Source organism: Ovis aries, chromosome 6 (genome assembly GCF_016772045.2).
Source record: "Ovis aries strain OAR_USU_Benz2616 breed Rambouillet chromosome 6, ARS-UI_Ramb_v3.0, whole genome shotgun sequence".
Lineage (NCBI taxonomy): Eukaryota > Metazoa > Chordata > Mammalia > Artiodactyla > Bovidae > Ovis > Ovis aries.
The window spans coordinates 22636682-22663809 of NC_056059.1; the positions used below are offsets into that span (position 1 = coordinate 22636682).

The 27128-nt window shown below is 40.8% G+C and overlaps 1 protein-coding gene across 2 annotated transcripts in view; it reads right to left on the reverse strand.

The window, feature by feature from the left end:
- The window catches only part of NFKB1 (nuclear factor kappa B subunit 1), a 125030-nt gene extending 98448 nt beyond the window's left edge, over window positions 1-26582 (reverse strand). For both annotated transcript variants that reach the window (XM_012179609.5, XM_027970852.3), the window contains exon 1: window positions 26165-26582. The gene's annotated coding sequence lies outside the window, so the exon portion shown is untranslated. The remainder of the gene's footprint in view (window positions 1-26164) is intronic.
- Window positions 26583-27128: the final 546 nt, after the last annotated feature.

Sequence of the window (27128 nt, forward strand, 5' to 3'; positions counted from 1 at the left end):
ATGAACGGCAGTTGAATGATGGTGATGTGAGAAAAGAAATCAGCTCCCCTGTTGCTTAACCCAGTCTACTGTCGGGTCTCTTTGTTAAAATGGTTTAGCCTGCACTCTAACGAATATATCATTCAACAATCCAAAATCCCCGAAAGAGGACTCCAATCTCCAATGAGATCCTCTCCTACTACAGCACTCTGTGACTGGGCAGGGGTCGAGGAGGCACTGGAGGGCTCCTTGTGGGATGCAGAACACGCCCAACTTCAACAAAGGGGAAAGAGCAGCTCTGAGTTCTACACAGCAAGAACTCCTACAGATTTGCAGGAAAAATATTTGTTGAAAACAAGAAACTAACAAATTACAAACAGCTGTAGTTGATTAAGGCCAGCTAAAAGGAGGAAAACTGACCTGATACAGTGAAGAATTAAGTCATTTGAAATTCAAGAGTTTTGCCACTGCTGGGTGTGTGACTGTGGATATATAACTAACCTACAGTGTCCTATGTTTCCTTATCTGCAATATGAGAGATTGTGATGGGGGATGGACCTTTGAAAGAAATAGAATTCTGCTCGGAATATCTTAGTTAGCTAACAAATGCTTATTCAAAGAACAAGTCACCTACATCAGAACTCTTTTCGTACGTGGGGAAGTTTTAATATGGAGTTCCATATATATTCAAATTAAAGATTCAGTAACATGATTTTCAGTTACATAAAGAATACTAGGGACTTTCCTGGTGGTCCAGAGGTTAAGATTTCATGCTCCAGTGTAGGGGCCCACGTTCAATCCCTCATCAGGGAACTAAATCCCACACAGCACAACTAAAAGATCCCTCATGGCACAACTAAAGATCCTGCAACCAAGACCCAGAGCAACCAAGTATGTGAAAGTCGCTCAGTCGTGTCCGACTCTTTGCAACCCCATGGACCACACGGTCCGTGGAATTCTCCAGGCCAGAATACTGGAGTGAGTAGCCATTCCCTTCTCCATGGGATCTTTCCAACCCAGGGATCGCACCCAGCCAGGTCTCTCGCATTGCAAGCGGATTCTCTACCAGTTGAGCTACAAGGGAAGCCCAGCGCAACCAAGAGTTTCAATAAACAAATATTAAAAAGAAAAGAATGATTGCAAATAGCCTTACACTGAAACACATGGCTAACACTGGTTACAACATTCCATGTGAAAAATTCTTATTCTCAGAACACCACAGAAGCCTTAGCTTCCAAGAAAAATATTAAGACCAATTTTTTTTTTTTTTTTTTTTGCCTTTAATGTGGGCTCATCACCTGAATCCTCTAATCTTAGCCCACAGTCTTCAAAAGCAAAAGGAGGCTGCTGGTTTGTTAAACTGACAAAACCTGTTCAGAATCTCGATTACACTGATTTTACATATATATTTAAACCTGTGGGTGGTTTAATGTAAGGTGGGCCTGACCCTAATTCTAAAAATGCAACTAAATCTACTTGATTAGAAATGACGCAGGGTTATTATCATGATCACCACTGTAGTGAAAATCTCAAAGATCTCTAAATCAAATCACTGGGAAAAACACCCAATTACATAAGAGTCCTCCCTCCAATATCCTCCCTATGATTTATGTACGAACCTGTACCAAAAGATCATAGTTTTAAAAGCCCAAAAGCAGCCCAAGAGATATGGATGATGGTTAAAATCTGAACTTGGCCTTTGTAAGACAGTTCCCTGTGAAGAGCTGAGGTAACAGTACCCTGAGAGTGATGTCAATGTTAATTCATGATTTAAAAATAAAATGTCAAATGAAACCAAGAATTATTTGGAAAGGATGAATCACTGAGTAATATTTGCATTAATTGTAAGAGCAGGTTTTATTTCAAAATTCTGAAACACCAACTAAGCCTTTGGAACTGAAGGATTAGGAAAGACCAGGGAAAGTCCCTACTTCCTTCCTGCTCCCCCAGCCCTTCCTCTCACTTTCCCTTTGCACACAGTTCTGTGCTTTTGAGGACGGACTCTGAAACAGAAAGGGAGACACTGAACTGACTGTGAGAAGATGGGCCTAAACTGCATCTCTCTCCCTCAACAGCGAGCTTTCAGGAACATTTTCACACCATGGAAAGGGAAATAGAAAATGTAGCTGGTTAGCAATAAATAAAATATCTCCCCCAGTGAACTGCTCGTATTTCTCACATGAGAGGCTAATGTTATAACTGGTAAAGTTCTGAATATGTGGTGAGTTCTGCATGAAAGGCCTAATGGATTATTTTCTGCACATCTCTGACAATTCCACCACCGATATCAGAGGCTAGCACAAGGAGTTCTTAGGGCTGCAAAACCAAGGTACAGGGTTGGATCATTAAGGGTAGAGTTGGTGGCACTCCCTTCCTTGTAACCAGGGGGATTTTCCAGGATCAGATATATTCACACTCCTTGACCAGAGCCCACTGTAAGAAAATACATTCTATTTGATTTAATTAAAAATTAATGACAATTTTTCACATCCATTAAAATGACTTCACAATCTGCAGTTTGAAAAACGGAATCTTCGATGCCATTCAGAAGATGTGGTTGGGAATCAGAGATAGAAAGTGACTCCACTTTCAAATTTATTTTCAGTCATAATAGACACCATTGAGATGTAATTTTACTACCTCATCTTGGATGAAATTACAAGAAAAAGAGTGACTTTTCATCATCTCTCTGTTGGATGCTTAATTAATAAAAAGAAAGAATATACTGGAGCTTCTTTTCATGGAGGGATTTTTTGGAGGAAACATGCTGCAAGATATAATACTACATATATGAAACATTATATATGTACTACATATAATGTGAAATATTCAAATAAGAGTGTCTATTCATGCCACAGACCTGTAGGAAGGTCAAGAAGCAACAGTTAGAACCTTACATGGAACAGCTGCCTGGTTCAAAATTGGGAAAGGAGTATGAAAAGGCTGTATACTGTCACCCTGTTTATTTAACTTATATGCAGAGTACACCATGCAAAATGCCAGGCTGGATGAAGCACAAGCTGTAATTAAGATTGCAGGAAGAAACACCAACAACCTCAGATATGCAGATAATACCACTCTAATGGCAGAAAGTGAGGAACTAAAGAGCCTCTTAATGAAGGCGAAACAGGACAGTGAAAAAGCTGGCTTCAAACTCAACATTATAAAAACTAAGATCACGGCATCCGGTCCCATCACTTCATCGCAAATAGAAGGGGAAAAAGTAAAAGCAGCGACAGATTTTCTTGTCTTGGGCTCAAAAATCACTGTGGACTGTGACTGCAGCCATAGAGTCAGAAGAGGCTTGCTTCTTAGAAGAAAAGCTATGACAAACCCAGACAGTGTATGAAAAAACAAAGATATCATTTTGTCAACAAAGGTCCATATGGTCAAAGCTATGGTTTTTTCCAGTAGTCATGTATGGCTGTGAGGGTTGGACCGTAAAAAAAGGCTGAGCGCCAAAGAATTAATTGATGCTTTCGTATTGTTGTGCTGGAGAAGACTCTTGAGTGCTCTTTGGACTGCAAGGAGATCAAACTAGTCCACCCTAAAGGAAATCAGAGCTTCCCTGAATATTCATTGGAAGGACTGATGCGGAAGCTCCAATAATTTGGCCAGCTGATACAAAGAGCCGACTCACTGAAAAAAGACCCTGATGCAGGGAAAAACCGAAGGCAAAGGAGAAGAGGGCAGCAGAGGATGAGATGCTCAGACAGCATCACCCACTGGGGGCTGCAGTCCAGAGTCCAACATGACTTAGCGACTGAACAACAACATCCACTCTGCAATTCCGCTTCCAGAAATGTGCACTAAAGAATCATATGGGCAAGTGTGAAAAAAGATTACAAGACTATGAAGTGAAGTGAAAGTGAAAGTCACTCAGTCATGTCTGTCTGTGACCCCATGGACCGTACAGCCCATGGAATTCTCCAGGCCAGAATACTGGAGTGGGTTGCCATTCCCCTCTCCAGCGGATCTTCCCAACTCAGGGATTGAACCCAGGTCTCCCGCATTGCAGGCAGGTTTTTTACCATCTGAGCTGCAGCAAAGAACTGTAAACAATTTAAATGTCCTTTGATAGGAGATCGTTAATTATAATTATGCTACATTCATCCAGTTACATGTTACATAATTGCTAAAATGATAATTCAGACCCATACATAGCAATGTAGAGACTTTTACTCCTTAAGTATAAATTTCTGTTTTAATTTTCTAACTTAATTATGTAGTTGGAAATACATATTTTAATAGCAAAAAAAAAAAGGAAAATAAAACCCTGTCCTGAATTTTAAGTTTAACTCTGACATCTTTAACAATTAATGATTACAATGAATAAAACATAAAACATGAATGAATCAAAAACTAAGTACTACTGGACTCTTCTTCATAATAAATAGAAAAAAATTAACTTTAAAGGGGCTACTTATTTATATCTTCTGACCATATATTGATAGTGAAGATGAAAGTTAGTGGTGAGCTTACTTTTCTCAGAATAGCTGATTTTTTGAGTTTTTGAAAAAGAATAAATATTTGTGTCCTACCACATTTCAATTTGTATAAACTCATTTTCTGCTTTTCTACTCCTCCATTTCATTTTTAGCTCCCTACTGGCTCAGAGGTTAAAGCGTCTGCCTGCAATGCGGGAGACCTGGGTTCTATCCCTGGGTCGGGAAGATCCCCTGGAGAAGGAAATGGCAACCCACTCCAGTACTCTTGCCTGGAGAATCCCATGGACAGAGGAGCTCGGTAGGCTACAGTTCACAGGGTCGCAAAGAGTCAGACACGACTGAGCGACTTCACTCACTCACTCACTGTTTGAATTAGGTGCAATGGGACCAATTAACATGTAGAATAGCTACCTAGTAAGTACAACTTCCTAGTAAGTACGAATGAAATTAAAAGACACTTGCTCCTTGGGAGAAAAGCTATGACAAAATTAGACAGCATATTAAAAAGCAGAGACATTACTTTGCCAACAAAGGTCCACCTACTTAAAGCTATGGTTTTTCCAGTAGTCATGTATGGATGTGAGGGTTGGACTATAAAGAAAGCTGAGCACTTCCTTGGACTGCAAGGAGATCCAAACAGTCCATCCTAAAGGAAATCAGTCCTGAATATTCATTGGAAGGACTGATGCTGAAGCTGAACCTCAAGCTCCGATACTTTGGACACCTGATGTGAAGAACTGACTCATTTGAAAAGACCCTGATGCTGGGGAAAGATTGAAGGCGGGAGGAGAAGGGGACAACAGAGGATAAGATGGTTGGACAGCATCACTGACTCAATGGGCATGAGTTTGAGTGAGCTCCGGGAGTTGGTGATGGACAGGGAAGCCTGGCGTGCTGCAGTCCATGGGGTTGCAGAGTCAGACATGACTGAGTGACTGAACTGAACTGACATTTTCAGAAAATATAAACTCATTTTCTACATTTTTCCACTCCTCTATTTCATTTTCAGCTCCCTACTGTTTGAGTTAGATGCAATGTGACCAATTAACATGCAGACTAGCTACCCAGTAAGTACAAATGCATTATGCTTGGAGCTGGTATAAGATAAGGTCCTTGTTCGCAACGGAATGCCAGTGTGACACAACATTCAACTATTACTGCCTGCAAAGCTTACTAGTACAGTCAGTGACACAGCAAATGCTAGCCATTTTATGTAGCGCAGTAGACAATATGTTCATAAAAAATGATGGGAATAACAGGCAGTAAAAGTTTTAGGCACTCTGAGAAGAAACAAGTGTTTTTATTTTTTTTCCCATCCTACATTTACGGATATACTGCCACATTCCCTCCTGATCCGTATCACTGCTGAAAAAAATGTTTGCATTTTTCCTGCAGGGATATTTGGCAATAGCTGTAGACATGTTCATCCATCACAACTGGCAGGTGGTCCTATTGGTATCTAGTGAGTAGATATTAGAAATGCTGCTGAACATCCTCTAATGCACAGGACAGCCCCTCACAATAAAGAAATATCCAACCCCAAACGTCAACCGTGCCAAGGATGAGAAACCCAGATGCATGGCATTGTGTCATGACAGTGAGCTGCTTCACATGAAGAAAGAACTAAACTTTACTGAGCACCTGTCATGAGTAAGGGATGAGAGCTAGTGCTTCACATATTTCACGTAACTCTCAAAATAATTCTGAGAAATACTGTCCCAGATGGGAATACTGAGGTTTGTAGAGAGGAAGGCATCCCCTTAGATGGACAGAGTAACGCCAGCTAATCTGACTCCACCATGATTCAATCATTTTCTAAGCAGGAGAAGTAATTTTCCTCCCGGTCTCACAACTTTAATACAGCATCTTAGCTCCAGGTATCCCGAATGTTCAGGTTGGAGGCAGTCTACCCTTAGTATAGCCTGAAGGCTGGAACAGGATTGGGACAAGACAGTACTTTAGAGAGTTCTTCCGAGACAAAAGTAAAGGTAAAAATACCAGACAACATTAACGTAAATGGTATTTGTCTTTTGCTTTGTTTTGCTTTAAACATCTTCTTTGATCAAGTTCAAAGGCTAGAAGGAGAATAAAGAGATTCTCTCTGAAACATGCCCATAGAAAACACCATTCTCACTAATGGTATGATGAAAGTATAAAATTAAGGTCCATTGAAATGCTCCTTGAATGCTTCCTCCCTACATTAATTTAGTCATTTATTAAAAAAACATTCAGGCCTACTATGTGTCAGTTGCCAAAAACACCAAAGTACACAAGAATGATGCGGTGCTTGTACTCAGAGAGCTGACAGTTGTGGCAGATTGAAAGCAATGACCAAAAATTCTTTGCAACTCCACTTGACAAAAAGAAAAATCTATTTCTCCATCCTTTGAATCTTGATAGGTCTATTACTTACTCTGACTGACAGAGTAGACAGAAGTGTGAGCTGTAAATGCAGACTTCAAGGCCTTGCAATGACCATCCTGCTCTCTTTAAACACAGCTGCCCTGTGAGTAAGCGTGGGCCCTCCCAGTGCAGGAGAAGAGACCACACAGGGAGCAGTGAGGGGACATGCAGGCTGCGGACCCCTAGACCACACAGCACCAGCAGAGCAGCCAAAAGTTTCCAGAGATCCGCAGATGACCTGGACAGCCTCACTGATTGAGACAAATAGCAAATGCTTGTATCTTAGCTTTGTGGTAATATTTTGTTTTTACGCAGCAAAGGCTAACTAATGCAACAGTTTAGTAAGTTGGAGGGCAGGCAAAAGCAATGCAGCATTAAGGTCATGGGAAACGGAGCGCATGTGGGGCATCGGTTAGGTAGATTATCTTGGTAATTTGGTAGTTACACTTTGTTAGGGTCTTATTTAGACCACCCCCTTTGTACTCATTTTACTTGTTGGCCTATTCAGTCTCCAAGTGAACAAAAGGAACAAAGACAATAGGCAAAACCAACAGAGTATAAGCAGAAATAAAATTAGCACTGTTGAAACCTTCAAAATATAAATATTAATAAACTGGTGCTAGCTTTAAGCAGATACCATTATGTGCCAAGTCGCGTCAGTTGTGTCTGACTCTTTGCAACCCCATGGAGTATAGACCACCAGGCTCCTCTGTTTGTGGGATTCTCCAGGCAAGAATATTGGAGTGGGTTGCCATGCTCTCCTCCAGGGGATCTTCACAAAAAAGGGACTGAACCCATTATAAAACAAATTAATAATGTTTTTAACCCTTTTAACTCTCTACTTCTTGTTATTTAGTTGCTAAGTCGTGTCTGACTCTATTGCAACCCCATGGACTGTAGCCCATCAGGCTCCTCTGTGCATGGGATTTTCAGGCAAGAATGAATACTAGAGTGGGTTTCCCTTTCCTTCTCCAGGGGATTTTTCCGACCCAGGGATCAAATCCACATCCTGTGCATTGGCAAGTGGATTCTTTATTGCTCAGCCACTGGGGAAGCCCAACTCTCTACTGCTAAGTCGCTTCAGTTGTGCCCGACTCTGTCTGACCCTATAGACAGCAACCCACGAGGCTCCGCCATCACTGGGACTGTCCAGGCAAGAACACTGAAGTGGGCTGCCATTTCCTTTTCCAATGCATGAAAGTGAAAAGTGAAAGTGAAGTCGCTCAGTCATGTCTGACTCTTAGCGACCCCATGGACTGCAGCCTACAAGGCTCCTCTGTCCATGGGATTTTCCAGGCAAGAGTACTGGAGTGGGATGCCATTGCCTTCTCTGAACTCTCTACTACTTAACACCAAATTTGTCATTCCTAGGGTACGGCTGGGAGAAGGCAATGGCCAAATTCAGACTTAAATTGAAGAAAGTAGGGAAAACCACTAGACCATTAGGTATGACCTTATGATTATACAGTGGAAGTGAGAAATAGATTTAAGGGCCTAGATCTGATAGATAGAGTGCCTGATGAACTATGGACAGAGGTTCGTGACACTGTACAGGAGACAGTGATCAAGACCATCCCCATGGAAAAGAAATGCAAAAAAGCAAAATGGCTGTCTGAGGAGGCCTTACAAATAGCTGTGAAAAGAAGAGAGGCGAAAAGCAAAGGAGAAAAGGAAAGATATAAGCATCTGAATGCAGAGTTCCAAAGAATAGCAAGAAGAGATAAGAAAGCCTTCCTCAGCAATCAATGCAAAGAAATAGAGGAAAACAACAGAATGGGAAAGACTAGAGATCTCTTCAAGAAAATTAGAGACACCAAGGGAACATTTCATGCAAAGATGGGCTCGATAAAGGACAGAAATAGTATGGAACTAATAGAAGCAGAAGATATTAAGAACAGGTGGCAAGAAAACACAGAAGAACTCTACAAAAAGATCTTCATGACCCAGATAATCACGATGGTGTGATCATTCACCTAGAGCTAGACATCCTGGAATGTGAAGTCAAGTAGGCGTTAGAAAGCATCACTACAAACAAAGCTAGTGAAGGTGATGGAATTCCAGTTGAGCTGTTTCAAATCCTGAAAGATGATGCTGTGAAAGTGCTGCACTCAATATGCCAGCAAATTTGGAAAACTCAGCAGTGGCCACAGGACTGGAAAAGGTCAGTTTTCATTCCAATCCCAAAGAAAGGCAATGCCAAAGAAAGCTCAAACAACTGCACAATTGCACTCATCTCATGTTAGTAAATGCTCAAAATTCTCCAAGCCAGGCTTCAGCAGTATGTGAACTGTGAACTTCCAGATGTTCAAGCTTGTTTTAGAAAAGGCAGAGGAACCAGAGATCAAATTGCCAACATCCACTGGATCATGGAAAAGCAAGAGAGTTCCAGAAAAACATCTATTTCTGCTTTATTGACTATGCCAAAGCCTTTGACTGTGTGGATCACAATCAACTGTGGAAAATTCTGAAAGAGTTGGGAATACCAGACCACCTGACCTGCCTCTTGAGAAACCTATATGCAGGTCAGGAAGCAACAGTTAGAACTGGACATGGAACAACAGACTGGTTCCAAATAGGAAAAGGAGTACGTCAAGGCTGTATATTGTCACCCTGCTTATTTAACTTATATGCAGAGTACATCATGAGAAACGCTGGGCTGGAAGAAGCACAAGCTGGAATCAAGATTGCCGGGAGAAATATCAGTAAGCTCTGATATGCAGATGACACCAACCTTATGGCAGAAAGTGAAGAGGAACTAAAAAGCCTCTTGATGAAAGTGAAAGTGGAGAGTGAAACATTTAGAAAACGAAGATCATGGCATCTGGTCCCATCACTTCATGGGAAATAGATGGGAAACAGTGGAAACAGTGTCGGACTTTATTTTGGGGGGCTCCAAACTCACTGCAGATGGTGACTGCAGCCATGAAATTAAAAGACGCTTACTCCTTGGAAGAAAAGTTATGACCAACCTAGATAGCATATTCAGAAGCAGAGACGTTACTTTGCCAAAAATGGTCCATCTAGTCAAGGCTATGGGTTTTCCAGTGGTCATGTATGGATGTGAGAGTTGGGACTGTGAAGAAAGCTGAGCGCCGAAGAATTGATGCTTTTGAACTGTGGTGTTGGAGAAGACTCTTGAGAGTCCCTTGGACTGCAAGGAGATCCAACCAGTCCATTCTGAAGGAGATCAGCCCTGGGATTTCTTTGGAAGGAATGATGCTAAAGCTGTAACTCCAGTACTTTGACCACCTCACGCGAAGAGTTGACTCATTGGAAAAGACTCTGATGCTGGGAGGGATTGGGGGCAGGAGGAGAAGGGAACGACAGAGGATGAGATGGCTGGATGGCATCACGGACTCGATGGACGTGAGTTTGAGTGAACTCTGGGAGTTGGTGATGGACAGGGAGGCCTGGCATGCTGTGATTCATGGGGTCGCAAAGAGTCCGACACGACTGAGCCACTGAACTGAACTGAACTGAGGGTAATGAGCCCCACCGCCTGACTTTCCAGTTTTCACCAATATATCACTGTCTCACGCACTCAGGGGCAAAAATCAATCAACTTTTTCTCCTTTTCCCTCTGCCTATCTCACACATATCTAGTTAATAATCAATTTCTGTTGATTTTTCTGTATTATTTCCTGCATCTGCCCCTCCTTTCCACATTCCTTTCAGTGTTACATTCCAGTTAAACTTTCACCACCTCACCTCTGAATGACAATGATAGCCTCCATTATTGTCCTTTATTGTGCTGTTTTTTCTTCCTTAAGCATCTTTCACATTATTGCCTTATTTCTTAAAAGACAAAGTCGAAAGTAGTCAGCCATTCACCATATCACACTATAAGCATCACCTTAACAGATTCTTAATGCTTAAGAGGTAATGCTTATCATACAATATGCTGAGTGATTGAGGGTTTTCCCTACATCCTAACCAAAACCTTCTATGAGGGGCAGACTGATCATTCAAAAATGCCTTGCTGGATATGTACACCTATAGTTAATTCATGTTGATGTATGACAGAAATCAAAGCAATATTATAAAACAACCATCAATCAATTAAAAATAAGTAAATTTTTTTTGAATGCCTTGTTGGGTGTCCCTGGTGGCTCAGTGGTAAAGAATCACCTTCCAGTGCTGGCAATATGCGTTTGATCCCTGGTCAGGAAGATCCCACATGCCTTGGAGTAACCAAGCCCGTGAACCACAACTATTAAGCCTGTGCTCTAGAGCCTGGGAGCCACAACTCAGCTCCTGAAGCCCATGTGCCCTAGAGCCCCTGCTCCACAATAAGAGAAGCCACTGCAATGAGCAGCCCTTGCACAGCAATTGAAGAGTCGCCCCCAGCTCAATGCAACTAGAGAAAGCCCGCAGAGCAACGAAGACCTAGCACAACCAAAAAATTACCAAAAAAATTTTAAATGCCTTGATCATTTTTATCTTGTGTTATTCATTCACAGTATGCCCTGCATCCTAAAATACCTCCTTTCCTACTTAAATATTACCTACTTCTCAAGCTTCTACTCAAATACAACCTTTGCCAAGAAACCCTGTATTTCCCCTGTAACCTACAGTGCTACAGTGCACGTTTAAGGGCTATAATATGTCTGTGTATTGATTACTTCACATTTGACAACATACTATTCTATTTTTTTTTTAATAGATACCTAAAAATAGATATGGGCTTCCCTAGTGGCTCAGTGGTAAAAGAATCCACGTGTCAATGCAGGAGAAGGTTTGATCCCTGGGTTGAAAAGATCCCCTGGAGAAGGAAATGGCAACCCACTCCAGTATTTTTGCCTGGGAAATCCCATGGACAGAGGAGCCTGGCGGGCTATAGTCCAAGGGGTTGCAAGAGTCGAACATGCCTTAGTGACTAAACAACAACAACAACAAAAATAGATGAGAGTTCTGCTTCTTTGTATTGCCAAATTAGTAAATAAATATTTTAAAAAATAAAGTTTGCATTAATGGAAATAAACAATGCAATTTCAGATTTGTCCAAATGTGAACATTTGGTTTCAGTCATGACAGAGAAACAATTACTAAACTTTCCCCCGTTGCCATAATCAAATGTAAAAGCTACACAAAATACCTAAAGCAATAATTTAAGACACTGGACAAGAGACAGTATAAGACAATATACTGTAAGAGAATGGAAACACTTGAGGTGTGCTCCAAATTCATGGTTTGACTGAGGGTGTGTTCCAAACTATGACATGAGGAACTAGAGCTCAAATAGAGGGCAGCAATCTCACTGGGGAGAGTTTCAGAAAGGAGAGATACACAGAGAAAGAGGCTCATAAATCTGCATAGGAGTCACTTCTGGGCATCAGCCAAATACTAAACTGTGCGAGTGCAGGACAAGATTCTGCAAAGTCTGCTAGAAACCAGCTGCTGGAGACCCAAATCCAGACAAGGGAAACAAGAATAAGCTGAACTGGGATTCCAGAAGTTCCTGGAACTTCTGAGAGACTCTGAAGCTCCAATCATCTAGGGTAAAGAGATATCATTTAACAATCTAACATTCAGCTGTGACCTCATAAGACCATGCAATGAGAGTAAGGGACATATCCTAGAATAAGAGTTACTCTAAACGCATCTTAATAAAACCCAGTGATCCATGAGCAAATTTATTGCCTGTTACAACAAAATTCAACAACCTTTAAATGAAAACAAAGATCCACACTCTCTACAATGTGGTGTTGGCAATGTACGACAAAATATGCAAAGTAGGAAAATATGACTCAGAAGGAAAAATGACACAAATGATGAAATTAGCAGCAAATGCCTTAAAAACTGCCAATAGCAGTATGTTCAAAAATGTAAAGGGAAACATGGATAGAGTGGATAAATAGGAGACCTCGGCACAGAAATTAAAACTATTAAAACAGAAAAACGATCAATAAAATCCTAAACTGAAATGAAACCTCACTAAGTGGAATTAGAATATTGAGCAATGTAGAAGGAAGAATCAATAAACTTGAGTAATGGTCAGTAAAAAACTAGTCAAAGTGAAGCAGAGAAAAAAAGCAGAAAAAAACACTTTCACTGACTTATGAGACAACATGAAGTGGTCTCATATATATGTAATTTAGAGTCCCAGAATGAGAAAAGAGAAAAAATATTGGAATAATGGTGGAGAGCTTTGCAAACTTGATTTTTAAAAAATGAATCCACAATTCAAGAATCTCAAAAAACCCCATGTTGGATAAAACCATGGACAAAACCATGGTCAGTCATATTATAGCCAAACTGTTAACAATTAATGATACAAAAAATTCTAAAAGTATACAGGGACAACAAGAAGGAACAATGGTAAGTATGATAGCTGACTTCTCATCAGAAACAATAACGAAAGTGCTGAAAGGAAAAAACCAAATCAGTGAAAAATTCTACATTCAGCAAAAATATCCTTTAAAAATAAAAAGTGAAATTGACATTTTTCAAATAAACAAGAGCTGAGAAAATCTGTTGTCAGCAGGTCCGCTAAAAGATATGCTAAAGAAAGTTCTTCATGCTAAGGGGAAATGGTGCCAGATAGAAACCTGGACCTACATGAGAGAATAAAAATCACCAGATGTACATAATAGGTGCATAAGGATGAGACTTTTTTCTTGTTTGTTACTCAAAAGAAGCACTACATTTTGGGGTTTATAACCTTTGCAGAAGCCGTGTAACAACATAGAAGGGAAGAGGGACAAATGGAAGTAAACCACTATCAAATTCTTACATTATATGTGACATGTTATAGTACTCCTTCACGGTAGACTCAAGCATGCATCTTATCATCCCTAAAGCCACCACTTGAAAAATAGCCAATGAAGGAGATAAAAATGGAGCTTTAAAAGTAACCCTGATTTATTCAAAAGACGGTAGGAAAGGAGGAAAAAGAGAATAAAGAACAGCTGGCACAGATGGATAACAATTAACCTCGACAATAGGCTCAAGCCCAACCATATCAAAAATTACATTAAATAGAAATAGACGAGAGTCAACCATACAAAAACAGAGATTGTCTGCTGGACACAAAAGCAAGACTCAGGTATAAGTTTGCGTAAGAATTACAGCAGCACGCTTTACAACAGCTAGGACATGGAAGCAACTTAGATGTCCACCAGCAGATGAATGTATAAAGAAGCTGTAGTATACGTATACCAGAATGGAACTACTCAGCCATAAACAGGAATGCATTTGAGTCAGTTCTAGTGAGGTGGGTGAACCTAGAGCCTGTTATACACCGTGAAGTAAGTCAAAAAGAGAAAAACAAATGTCGTGTATTAACACATAAATATGGGATGTAGAAAAACGGTACTGATGAACGTAGGTGCAGGACAGAAGTAGGATGCAGACACAGAGAACAGACTTTGGACACAGTGGGGGAAGGGGCTGGTGGGATGACTTGAGAGCACCAACATATATACACGACCATGTGTAAAACAGACAGCTAACGGGAAGCTGCTCTATAGGCACAGGGAGCTCAACCTGGCGCTCTGTGACAACCCAGAGGGCTGCGCTGGAGAGAGGGGTGGGGGCAGGCTCAGGAGGGAGGAGACATACATGTACTTGTGGCTGATTCATGTTGTTGTATGGCAAAAGCAATTACCCTCCAACTTAAAAAAATTAAAAAGAATTACAGTTCAGTATTAAAGACTGAGTTTAAAAGTACAAAGATGGAAAGTTATGCCAGCTACACCACGGAAATACTAAATGCAAGAAAGCAGGTTGTATTAAAATATCATATACAGTAGACTTCAAGAGAAGAATGACTACCAGGGACAAAGAGGAATATTTCATAAAATGAAGAGTCAGATCATCATTGGGAAGTAATATTGTAAGGTATATGTACATATTCACAGAGCTTCAAGATACATGAAGTAAAAAGTGCCAGAACTAAAAGAAGTGGCAATATCTACAATCATAGTTAAGATTTCTAACACTCTTCTCTCCGTAACTGATAAAAGCAAATCAAGAGAACATCAGTAATTTTCATAATTTAGGAACACCATCTTGAGCTGAATTAACCTAAATACATATACTATATAGAATATTCAACAAATGACTGCAGAATACCCATTTAAGTGCACACGGAACAGTCACCAAGAAAGACTATGCTGCTGCTGCTGCTAAGTCGCTTCAGTCGTGTCTGACTCCGTGCGACCCCATAGACAGCAGCCCACCAGGCTCCCCCGTCCCTGGGATTCTCCAGGCAAGAACACTGGAGTGGGTTGCCATTTCCTTCTCCAATGCATGAAAGTGAAAAATGAAAGTGAAGTCGCTCAGTCGTGTCCGACTCTTCGCGACCCCATGGATTGCAGCCCACCAGGCTCCTCCGTCCATGGGATTTTCCAGGCAAGAGTAGTGGAGTGGGGTGCCGTTGCCTCCTCCAAGACTGTATGCTGGATCATAAAACAAGTCTTGATAAATTATATGCTGGATCATAAAATAAGTCTCGGTAAATTTCAAGGAAGCAAAAGCGCACAAAATATATTATTCGAACACAATGAAACTAAGTTAAAAACGAAGAACAGAAAGATATCTAGAAAATCTTCAAATATATATGATTAACTCAAGATGTTATATTGGAGGTGTGCCTTAGAATCAATAAGCATAGTAAATACAACCTCATTCCCCTGTATGAAAGAAGCATCTAAATTCTCACTGTATCTTGTCCACTGCAATCATGGGGGACAAGGATTTTCTGAGAGAAGTGACTAGAATGAATTCCAACGCTTTCTGTAAGAAACAAATCTTTGCCTATGGTGTTTTCTTAATCATAAATGACTGAAATGCATAGGATCAAAGATGTTTTGGACATTTTTGAATATTATAATTAAATGTCAGGTATATCAAATGGCTGGAGGAGGGCATGGCAACCCACTCCAGCCTGGCGGGCTGCAGTCCATGGGGTCGCAAAAGTGTCAGACACGACTGAGTGACTAAGCACATATCAAATGGCAGATTCCATTCTAGTAACATTTCTTTTTGTTTGCACTATAGCAGGATAAAATCTGGCGAAAATAAATTTGGGTAGCTAGGGAAGTTCTCTAAAAATTATCATAAATTATCTAAAACCTTTCATGTTATAACCGAAGTTACTCATGAAATATTGCTACCATTTCCACATTAAAACCAACTGAACATACTTACTCAAAGTTTAAGGTCTTTCATACAAGCGGCATCAAAAAGGGATTTGACTTACTGGACTTTGTTCTGCACTTTTTGCTTCCACATTTCTATTTCTATAGATTTCTTCCTCCCTGAAACTAGAGTATGATGGGGGTGCAGGATGCATGTCTCTACAGAGCACAGAGGCTTCTTAGGACAGTGAAATATATACTCTTGTATGTACCATGACAATGGACACTTGTAATTATACACCTGTCCAAACCCACAGAACACACACACCAAGAATGAACCATAATGTAAACTTTGGACTTTGTGTGATTATGATATGTTAATGTTGGTTCATCAGTTGCAACAAATACACTGCTGCGGTAGGAAACACTGATTATGGGGGAAGCTATGCATGTGTGGGACAGGCAGTATATGGTATATCCCTGTTTTTCCCCTCAATTTTTCTGTAAACTTTAAACTGCTCTAAAAAACTAAAATTATAATAAAAATAGAGTATGACCAAATTTTAATTTCATGTATGGCCTTTGTCTTGAGTACTATTATGGAGTATTTACATTTGCAAATCGAGGAGGAGGAGACTTCACAGATTACGAATTAGAGATTAATGTTGTTTTTTCATTTTTTTGGCCATGCTGTGTGGCATGTGGGATCTTAGCCCCACAACTAGTGAGACAAGGGATCAAACCTGTGCCCCCCTGCAGTGGAAGCATGGAGCCCTAACCACTGGACCGCCAGGGAATTCCTAAGACATTAAAAATATTCTTTTGACCAAATATAGAGAAACTGATCACATTCTCTTAAATCTGATAACTTTAGTTTGGATTTTCATTTTTTACTAATTCTCCAATATCAATAAAAATGTCCCTTATGTTTTAAGAGACAAGGATTCATCATGTGAACCAGCAATACATGCTTCTTTGCATATTCCTAGAGGGAGAAAATGGTTTCCTCAAAGAAAAAAAATCATATATACACATAATGACTTGCAGGCACCAAAATCAGGCCTTATACAGGGGACTGTTCACTTCTAGAGTCTTGATATGAAGGCCTTTTCACAATGACCACTCCCGTAGATAAACCCTTCAATATATGCAGATGCCAGTGTATAAAGTGAGCAGAGGGGAAAAAGGTTAACCACCCTCTCTTCTATGTCTGAAAAGATCTGATGCAAATATTTCTTTCTCTCATGTCTCTGTCAGTGATCTTGAATACATGGCAATAAACAAAATATTTACTCAAACTCATAAATGACAAATTAGTGTGAAAATGTGATTTGCTTTACGTTTTTATTTATATGTTTTGTTTAGTGAGGAAAATCTAAAATGAACTGCCTATAGGGCTTTTAACCATAAGAGAACGCAACTTTTGTGAATCTCACTGTTAGCACCTGGAATTAATGAAATCATTCAGTCAACTCTCAACTGTATGTGGATGAATGAGTCATGGAATCAACATATATGTAATCCAACAGTCATTAATGAAACCTTTTAAATGAGAGTGAAGGGTAGGAATCTTGACTAAGAAGGAGCAGAAAGGGGGCTTTTGGGTGCTGGTAATGTTCTATTTAACATTAAATGTGTTTACTTTGAGATAATTCATTAAATCCATACTTTTGTGGTTTGGGCAGTTTCTTAGTTATGTGATTTTCCCATTTCTAAAAAACTATTATAAAAAGTTTTTTTTAATGAAAACATTACATGATCTAATAAGCTCCATGGAGTCATGTATTTGTCTTGTTCAACATTACATTCCCAGTGTACCTGGCACGTAGGAAGGACTCAACATATATTCAAAAGAATTAATGGTTAAAAAGAAATTCTACATCACACAAGTGGAAGAGCTTATACAAAACGTAAAAGTTCTTTTTCAGAGTGATTACTTTTCAACGCTCTTAACTTCCTCTTTTTGGTTTTCCTGGGTGTTCTTTTCATATCTCCAAACACCGTGCTTATATCTTTTTTCTTAGTTGATCAAGTTCAGACATTGTGTTCTTGCTATGAAAGATGAGGACTCAGCTCATACCACTACCACTTACCTATCTTCTTCCTCCAAATATAGCTATAATTAGTGAGACCTTGAACCAATTCAGAATCAAAATACTGAACTTTACATTCAATTTCTGTGTCACCTTTGCCTTCAATTTCTTTGGTGATATGAACATTGAGTAAAGAATAATTAACGACAAAAAGATGCAACTCCAGAACACCTGAATGTCAGGAAAAAGCTGGACTGGGACCATAAATGATAACTCAGAATACAAAAATAGAGAGCTCCTCATATTATCCTCATATGATAATCAAGAATTGTCTTTGTACCTTCTCACATGCATCTTCCTTAAGTTGACCTATCTCAATAAAGCAAGAAAATTGGAAATCTTCCAACAGTACTATTACAAGAAAAAAATAATTTGAGGGAGGAGATGCTTAGTCTAACCTTTTTTTTTTCTTTTGAAGAGAGAAAATGAGGCCCAGAGAAATTAATTTGCCCCAAATCACACAGCTTGTCAATAGCAGTCTACCAATATTTGGCTAGTTATTTACTTATTCAATCAGCAAACTTACCGGGTGCTGTGCAAATAAAAAGCAAGATGAAATCCCTGCTGTCAAGGTATCTTCTGCCTAGAAAGTATAGGAAGTCAAGAGTCCATGGACTGGGAGCACCAAAGACTTTATAGGGAGGTCAGGGAGAATGGATAGAGAAGGCACAGAGAAATGGTGATGTGTACATGATGCCTGAAGCCTGCGTAGCGAGTACAGTGGCTAGGAAGGAAAGGGTACTCCTCACCCAGCGAATGCATATGCAGAGGCATCCAAAGTGAGCAAACATGGTGGACAGGAACTGAAAAGTGATCTGGATGACTTGAGAAACAGAGGACGGAGGAGGAGTAGAGTTTTCAGGTGAGGGGTGCAGGAATCAGCTTGTGAAGACAATGGAGATTCATTTCAGAAATACAAAGATTGAGATATGATGAGACTCACCCTTTAGAAAGCTGACTTTTATGCTAAAATGAAGGATGGACTAGAAGCAGAAGATTATGCATCAAGAGACAATGCAAAAACGAAAGCTAGAGATTCAGTGAGGAAGGGATGGATTCCGGAGAGGAGAGGAGTCTGAATTGATAGAATTTGGTGAGGTACTGGAAGAAATAAGTGAGTGTTCATGAAGAATGGGTTCCTAGATTTCTGGCATGGGAAACCTACTGAGTGGGCCATAGTGGGCCAACAACTGCATTCCCTAACGTGCTGGGAAAAGCAATTTGGTGGGTGGAAATGATGATAAATTTGATATTGGCATATTGATGAGGACATCCATGTAATGATACTTAAGTCCCTTAGCAATAAAATTATTTTCTGCGGCCTGCCTTGAATGAATGGACTCCTTCAGTTTAACACATACTTAGTAAGAATAGCACAACTGCCACGTGCTCCCCAAGTGGCACCACCCCCATTAGGAATCTATTTCAACTTGGACTAATTCCTATTTGACCATCATGGTAGATTTTCTAAGAGAAATTGGAAACTTTCCCTGCCCATCAAGGAAAAGAACTTCAAGGTAAATGACTGATAAGGCAATGTTTTAAAATAGTCAGGAAATACTAAAATGTTCCAAGCTGTGCTTGTTCAGTTCAGTTGCTCAGTCATGTCCGACTCTTTGCGACCCCATGAATCGACCCCATGAATTTCCCTGTCCATCACCAACTCCCGGAGTTCACTCAAACTCACGTCCATCAAGTCCGTGATGCCATCCAGCCATCTCATCCTCTGTTGTCCCCTTCTCCTCCTGCCCCCAATCCCTCCCAGCATCAGAGTCTTTTCCAATGAGTCAACTCTTCGCATGAGGTGGCCAAAGTATTGGAGTTTCAGCTTTAGCATCATTCCTTCCAAAGAAATCCCAGGGCTGATCTCCTTCAGAATGGACTGGTTGGATCTCCTTGCAGTCCAAGGGACTCTCAAGCGTCTTCTCCAACACCACAGTTCAAAAGCATCAATTCTTTAGCACTCAGCTTTCTTCACAGTCCAATTTTCACATCCATACATGACCACTGTGCTTGCTACATTTAGTTAAATGTCTAAAATGGGAAACTGGGTAAACACATGGAGAAATCATAAAGGCGTTATATCAAATGAATGGTATGACATAGCACAGGAGCAAGGAAGTACCATTAACTGTTGTCAAAAACCATGCTTTTGCTTATAATGTCTCACATGTACTGAGGTCTGCTTAACACAACTGACTTCAGAATGTGGGAGAAATGACCACTGATTTCAATTAATCAAAAGGAGGATAAGCCACAGCGAAATATCTACAAAAAAGTTCTCTTCAAGGACAACCTTTCCCTTCTTCCTTTCATTCTGACCTTTCTCTTCTCATCCATAATATATAGAATTTATCCCTTTCTCTGGAATTCTGATTCACTTTCTAGATTATTTTTATTTTTTACATTTAAGTAAAAAATAAAGTTCAAGATCTAATTTCATAGAGGATTCTCCCCAAAACTTTATCTATACTTTCCTTATCCTTTGTTTTGGCCAAAATTTTCAATATTAAATTTAACTTCTATTAACTTCATGTTTTCTCCTCTCTGCTTTAAATGTGCTCTATATGAACAGCCAATCATCTGCCTTCCATCCTTCCATATTGTCTCTAACTTTGTAAGTCACACAGGTGCTTATATTATATCAACAGCATCACACCAGATGCTGTACAGTTTTAGGGATTCTTTTCCTCTGATCTCAGGACCATACCTACTACTACTACTAACTACTACTAAGTCGCTTCAGTCATGTCCGACTCTGTGCGACCCCATAGATGGCAGCCCACCAAGCTCCACCGTCCCTGGGATTCTCCAGGCAAGAATACTGGAGTGGGTTGCCATTTCCTTCTCCAATGCATGAAAGTGAAAAGTCAAAGTGAAGTCGCTCAGTCGTCTCCCACTCGTAGCGACCCCATGGACTGTAGCCCACGAGGCTCCTCCGTCCATGGGATTTTCCAGGCAAGAGTACTGGAGTGGGGTGCCATTGCCTTCTCCATCGGACCACACCTAGCCCCCATTTAAAGAAAAATACATTCTTTGTAAGTCTTAATGATCAAACACCAATAAATGGTTAATTTAGAAAACAAACCTACACCTAAGTTAAGAACTAATAGACAAAGTTCTTAAAACATCAATAAAACATGAGTCAGGGATTCAGGTTAAAACACTAAAAAAAAAAAGAGTCATTTTCTCCATTCCTAAAATTCTTGTCTTGGAAGACATATTTTCCAAGACAATTAAGCAATTTATTTTCACTGTTCAAATGAACTGCAGGCTTGAACCTAGAACCAACGAATAGATTAGCGAATCTGTCATCACTTTTAATTTTTATTCTTTCATGCTTAATATCATTAGAATTGATTTATGGAGATAAAAATGAAGGATACATTTGCCCTGACACTGAAATATAGTTTGATGTGTTTAGTAAAACTACGCAATAACTAATAATAATAAAAATGATAATTTTGTAAAATAATTATTTTGACAAAGTTCATTTTAGCAATTATTTCCTTAATGTTAATTAAACTCTTACTATAGATGAATGCTTAACTTTACATTTTGGGTTTTTTTAGTCCAAGTTAGCAAAAAACTAAAAATTTCATGTACAAGCACTAATGCAATGAATCTCATGTATCCAAAGGCTTAAATCTAAGAAAAACTCAAAGTTTTATTTTCCAGTAGGAAATGTTTGAACTGTCCATATAATTTTTGATTCCTACAGTGAAGACTGTGACAACATTTTAGCTCTGTGTGTTATGCCCAGAAGTTATGAAAAAAAAAAAAAATTCTGACTGATGGAGCTTTTGTAAAATTCTTTATGTCTTATTCGTTAAAAAGGAGAGGAAAATAACTATCTGAGAAAATAAAAATCCCATAGTTCCAACTAAAAAGAAATTATATCCAATCTATACTGGCAAATATCTGACACTTTGCACTTGCTGGTACATAGAAAGCACTCAACAACTATTTATTGAATGAAAGAATCCCATAAGTTTTGCTCTGTTTTGTTTCTTTAAAAAAAAAGGCAGCCATTTTCTGCAAAGAACAAAAATTATACTATTTTACCTTGCATTCTGGGAAGAAGTAAAAAACTAATTCTTACTTCTTATATATCATATTCATATTCAAAGAGCATTTGAAATTCACTAGAACAATAATTTATTAAAAAGTACCCCTTATGGGTCAGAATAAAAGCTGGTTGTAAGATTTTTGGCCTAATGATGAGATGTAAATGAAAAGTAAAAAGCCAATTTGTAATGGGGAATTAAACCATCTGTTTCATTATTCTACTATCAAATAGGCAAGAAAGTAATGCAGCTGAAACTTGTACTACTGATAATTAAATTGATCAGTTACTGTAAAAAATATAAGAGAATAATAAACTAATTTATTTTTAAAATTTAAAATACAATGTTAAAATTTTAAAATACAATGATTTTTTTTAGGATTAATATTCTAAATGTAACAAATATTTTCACCCATAATCTACAATCTTGAAGAGTCTATACTCTTTAACAAATCATACTGTGTCTCACTGTTGTGTAAAACTGCTTAGGTTTAATTTTAGTCAAGCAATAAGATTTCACTTCACAACTTATTTTCTAAGCTGTTAGTTGATGTTCAACAGTAGGTCTACCAACTTCATCTGAAAATATGAAAGCATGTTAATTTGCATTCAGGACCCCTCTCTAAAACAACAGACACCAAAGGTATGAAACAATGTCATCATTGTGCAAAGAATGTTACTTTTTTTCATCTAACAGAGAGGCACTGGATACTAATTAATGAAATATTGCCAAGATAAGTGTCTTGGTAATATTATGTTAACTACTAACTCCCCTAGATTATCTGGTTGCAAATATTAATCTTTTTTGATTTAAAAGGAAAAAACAAAAATCATGCTCAAGGAACTAAACTGACTTGATGAACTATGTCGCAAGTCCCAACTTTTTTCTCTGAACATGAATGAATGCCTCTGTCTTAAAAACTCTCAGTCTCCTAAGCAGTGACAGGGTCAACTGGGTATATTTCTGATGACTTATTTGCTCACCTCTAAGAATACTCTAGGGGAATTTAGTATTTATGGGAGATACAAGACAGCAAATGAGAAGTCATTCCCAGAACGCAGGGTAAACTGCTTCAATGTGGTTTTCTGGTCATCAAGAAGCAGCCGTCAATTAACTCTGAATGGAACATATATAGGTACAGCGGCAGCACGTTTCAAAGTGTCTCCTGGCCTGAAAATTCTGTTCTTTCCCTTCCTCCTTCTCTTCCTAAAACATAAATCATGCCACCTTTATATAATTTATCGTATGAACAGAAAACCAATCAGCCAAACAAAACAACCTCCCTACTAAAAGGGAAATAAAAATTTTGCATAGCCATTGATTCTTAAGCATCCACTCCTAGTTAATAGTAGACTAGAAGAGTATAACCTGAATATTCCCTCTTACTGGTTAAACTACTCTGCATTTCCACATATACTTTCTACAGCAGTCATTTCTGTGCTCAGAACAGCACTTCTACTAATAAGTTCTGAAAAAAGATATTTTGACTACTTTATAAAAAATTTATACAGAAAGTCAGATATCATTTTTTAAATGTATTGTTTCAAAATATCAACTACTGTTCTTACTTCTCCCAAGTTCAAACTAATTGAAGGTTATGAAGTAACCACTTCCCCCAGAAGCCAGAACTTTCACCTCTTCTGAACAGGGGAATACCTCTCATAAATTAGGTAAAAATAAGGGCTTGCTGATTGAATGATAGTCCAAGATTCCTGTAGCTGCCAATTCCTTATCAAGGCCTTCCATCTACCACAATGAGCAATCCCTGAAAGTTAAGTTAAGGTAGTAACTTTCTTCATCAGTTATCTGGAAGTCTGAAAGCAGTAGTAAAAACAAGCTCCATAGATACCAGTTTCTCAACTAGTGTCAATTTGTTCCAAGGAACCTAACAAGAGAAATATGAGGACTGTGATCACTAAATCTAAAGTTCTGCCTATTTCAGACCAACTGAGCTTTCATTAAGGGCAAATCAGTCATTACAGACGATCTTGTTTAAGAGGTAGAAGAAGGAAGTGCAAAGATCAAAGGAGTGCTTACAAAGGGGAACAACTATTTTTGTACCTATACTCCAGTATTTACTAACGAGTTTGAAAAACAGGGGCGTTTATTTAGCCCATGTAAATGCCAGCTGCAGGACATAAGATAAAATTGAAAGTTTAAAACAAAGATAACAGATTTTCAAATGCCACCAACCCCTAATGTGATTAGGGCATTTTCCTGAAAAAGTCTTTCAAAGTTAGAAGTGGTTTTCTGTTCACAGCAAGCAGTATTTCACTGCCAGCATTAAATCTACACATAATGAGTCTTTCTTTGTGTTCACATTTGCCCAGTAGGCCGTGGCTTAGGAAGACATTTTATCTAAATAAGCTCTAGAGGGCTTTGAGGAGTTGCAGGTATGTCAATACAGATAAGTAAATTCAGGAGATCTCTGCTTGCTTTATTTCTTCTCACTTTAGCAATTTAATTACATGATAAATCAATCTCTCTTTATTTCCTATCTTCTGCAGTTTATAAGCTCAAAAAAAATGCTTTGCTTTAAGTTATTTATATGATTTCTTTAGCGCATCAAACAGTAAAAGGACTCATCTCTAGAAAGCACAATGTTAAAATCAGGAAAACAACATGCTTCAGCTGAGGGCTTTATTTTAATCAGATCCCCTTTTAAAAGTTCTAGCAAACACAAATGCAATTTAAACTACTCAGGAATATTCAACTGAGGTATTTTGCCAGAAAAATAAGCACTGACTACCTCAATCCTAAGCTTCAGTGTTTACTAAAGATCACTAGTTTGTAGAGGAGCCATTTCTATGCCAGAGTTATTAAATGTTTTAGTAATACCATAGTCATTTTCACAGATTACGGGCTTTATAACAAAACCCTTAAGTTAAATATAGTTATTTAGTTAGCTGCAATGCTAAAAAACCCTACTTAACAAAGTCCACGAAAAGATCTTAAATCTTGATAATCAACACGGTCAACCAACCAACCAATCATCCTACAAGCAACTCTCCTAATTTACTACAGTAAATTAATGAGAAATTTTACCTAGCATTGATTCTCATACAACACTCCCGGTAATTTCATTACTGTTCAACCTATAGACTAAAAGCACACAATCTGAACATTTACTCTATTGGTTAAAATACTCTGCATTTCCAGACACACGGTCTACTGCAGTCATCTGTATGCTCAGAACAGCGCGTCTACCGACAAGTTCTGAAGATGAGAAAGATAATATTTTGACTTCTTCCTCAAAATTGTATACGAAAACTCAGCTATTTTTAAAATTTATTATTTTAAAATGTCACAATAGCTTTGCTTATATCATTTTTGTTTTAGAAGTTATGCACAACACATGGTCCAAGTGTTTTACATAATCAGACTGTCTCAAAAGCGTCCTAAGTGGGTATTTCGCTTTCAAATGCTAGTCCCTGTAGGATCAGTACCAGGCCCTCATTTTTTGAAAGGTACACACAGGTCCTATAGTAGGTGAATATAATCTATCCTGGTTGGGGGGGGGGGGGGGGGGGGTGGTGTGCGAGAGAGTGTGAGGGAACTGGGGGCTTCTTTAGGAAGTAGGAGTTCTGGAATAAGGCTGTCCGGTCAATCTGGGGGAGCGGGGAGGGCTTTCCCAGCCGAAAGGACTGACATGCACTTCTGCTTTCATTTCGTGAAACGCCCTTAGGTGAAATCTGGTTCGGCACTGCACCAACCACCTTCCCCCTCTCTCCTCCGCGCCCAAGCGCACCCTAATCCTCAAGCCACCCGCCGGCAGGGAGTGAGGGTGGCTATAAACAAAAGTTTCCCCGAGTTCCCCTCCGCTTCCCGTTCCCGCCCGGCGGAGGGACAGAGAAGGGACTGCCCGGGCGAGCAGCCGCGGCCCTCCGGCCGACCGGCCCGTGCTCGGTCCGGATGTGCCTGGCCCCCGGCTCGCCGAGCCCATGCGCCTCTCCACCGCTGTCAACCCTCCCCTGCGGTCTAGCCGGACGGCTCGCGCAGGAATGAGGAAGTCCGAGCGGGGCCGCAGGGGTGCGGGGCGCGCGGGCGGCGGGAGCCGGGCCGGCGCGGCCCCCGCGTGCCCGAGTCTGGCTTACCCTGCTGGCAGGTCCGCGTCGGCCTCCCTGAGCCTGGGGCTCCCGCTCCGGGGCGGCGCGGGCCTGGGGGCCGGGGGACGGAGCGGCGGCGGCCGGCCGGGGCCGGAGCGGGTCCGGGCGGCGGGCGGGTCGGCTCGGGTCCGGGCCGGCAGGCGGGCGCGCGGTCGCGCCGGGCCGGTCAGCGCCGCGCCATGGCCGCAGCGCGGGAGCAGGGAACGCCGGGCGCGGGGCTGCGGGGCCGCGGCGTCGCCGCCTTCCCGGCCGCGGCGGCTCCGGCCGGGGCTGCGCTGCGCGCTCGGGGCCGGGCCGGCGACTGGGCGCAGGCCGAGGGCGGCGGCGGCGGCGAGGCCCGACCGACGGGAAGGGCAGGGGAAGCTGTCAGCGCGTCGCCGGGCCGCTCCGGTGGCGAAACCTCCTCTTCCTGCCCCGGCTCGCGGGTGCACTTCTCTCTCTTTCTCTCTCGCTCACTCTCTCACTTCCTGGCTGGAAATTCCCACTGACGTCGAAAGAGAAGACAGACAGACGGACACACGCGCTCAAGGCGCGGGGGCGGGAGGTGGGGTCGCCGCCGGGGGTGGGGAAAGCCCGCACTCCCGGGGGCCGCGCGACCCCGGCCCGGCCCCGCCTGCGCGCTCGGCGCGCGCCCCCTGAACCGCTGCGGGGCGCAGGCGAGGGGCGCGCGCTCGGCGGGCGGGACGCCCGGGCTCCCCGCCGGCGCTCCCGGAGCCCCGAGGGCAGAAGCGGACGGGGACGCCCCCTGCAAGCGCCTGCGGGGCCGAGTCTTCCCGAGAAGCGGGAGGCGCGGAGGCGGCGGCCGTGCGGCTGTCCAGAGTTGAGCGGTCCAGAGCCCCTGAGGACAGGCCCCAGCATCTGGAGGGGATGATGGGTCGGCATGGGGCCAAGCATGCTGTGTATAAAAATAAATCTCATCGGTATATTCCATTTAAGTGCTCTCAGTTACTCT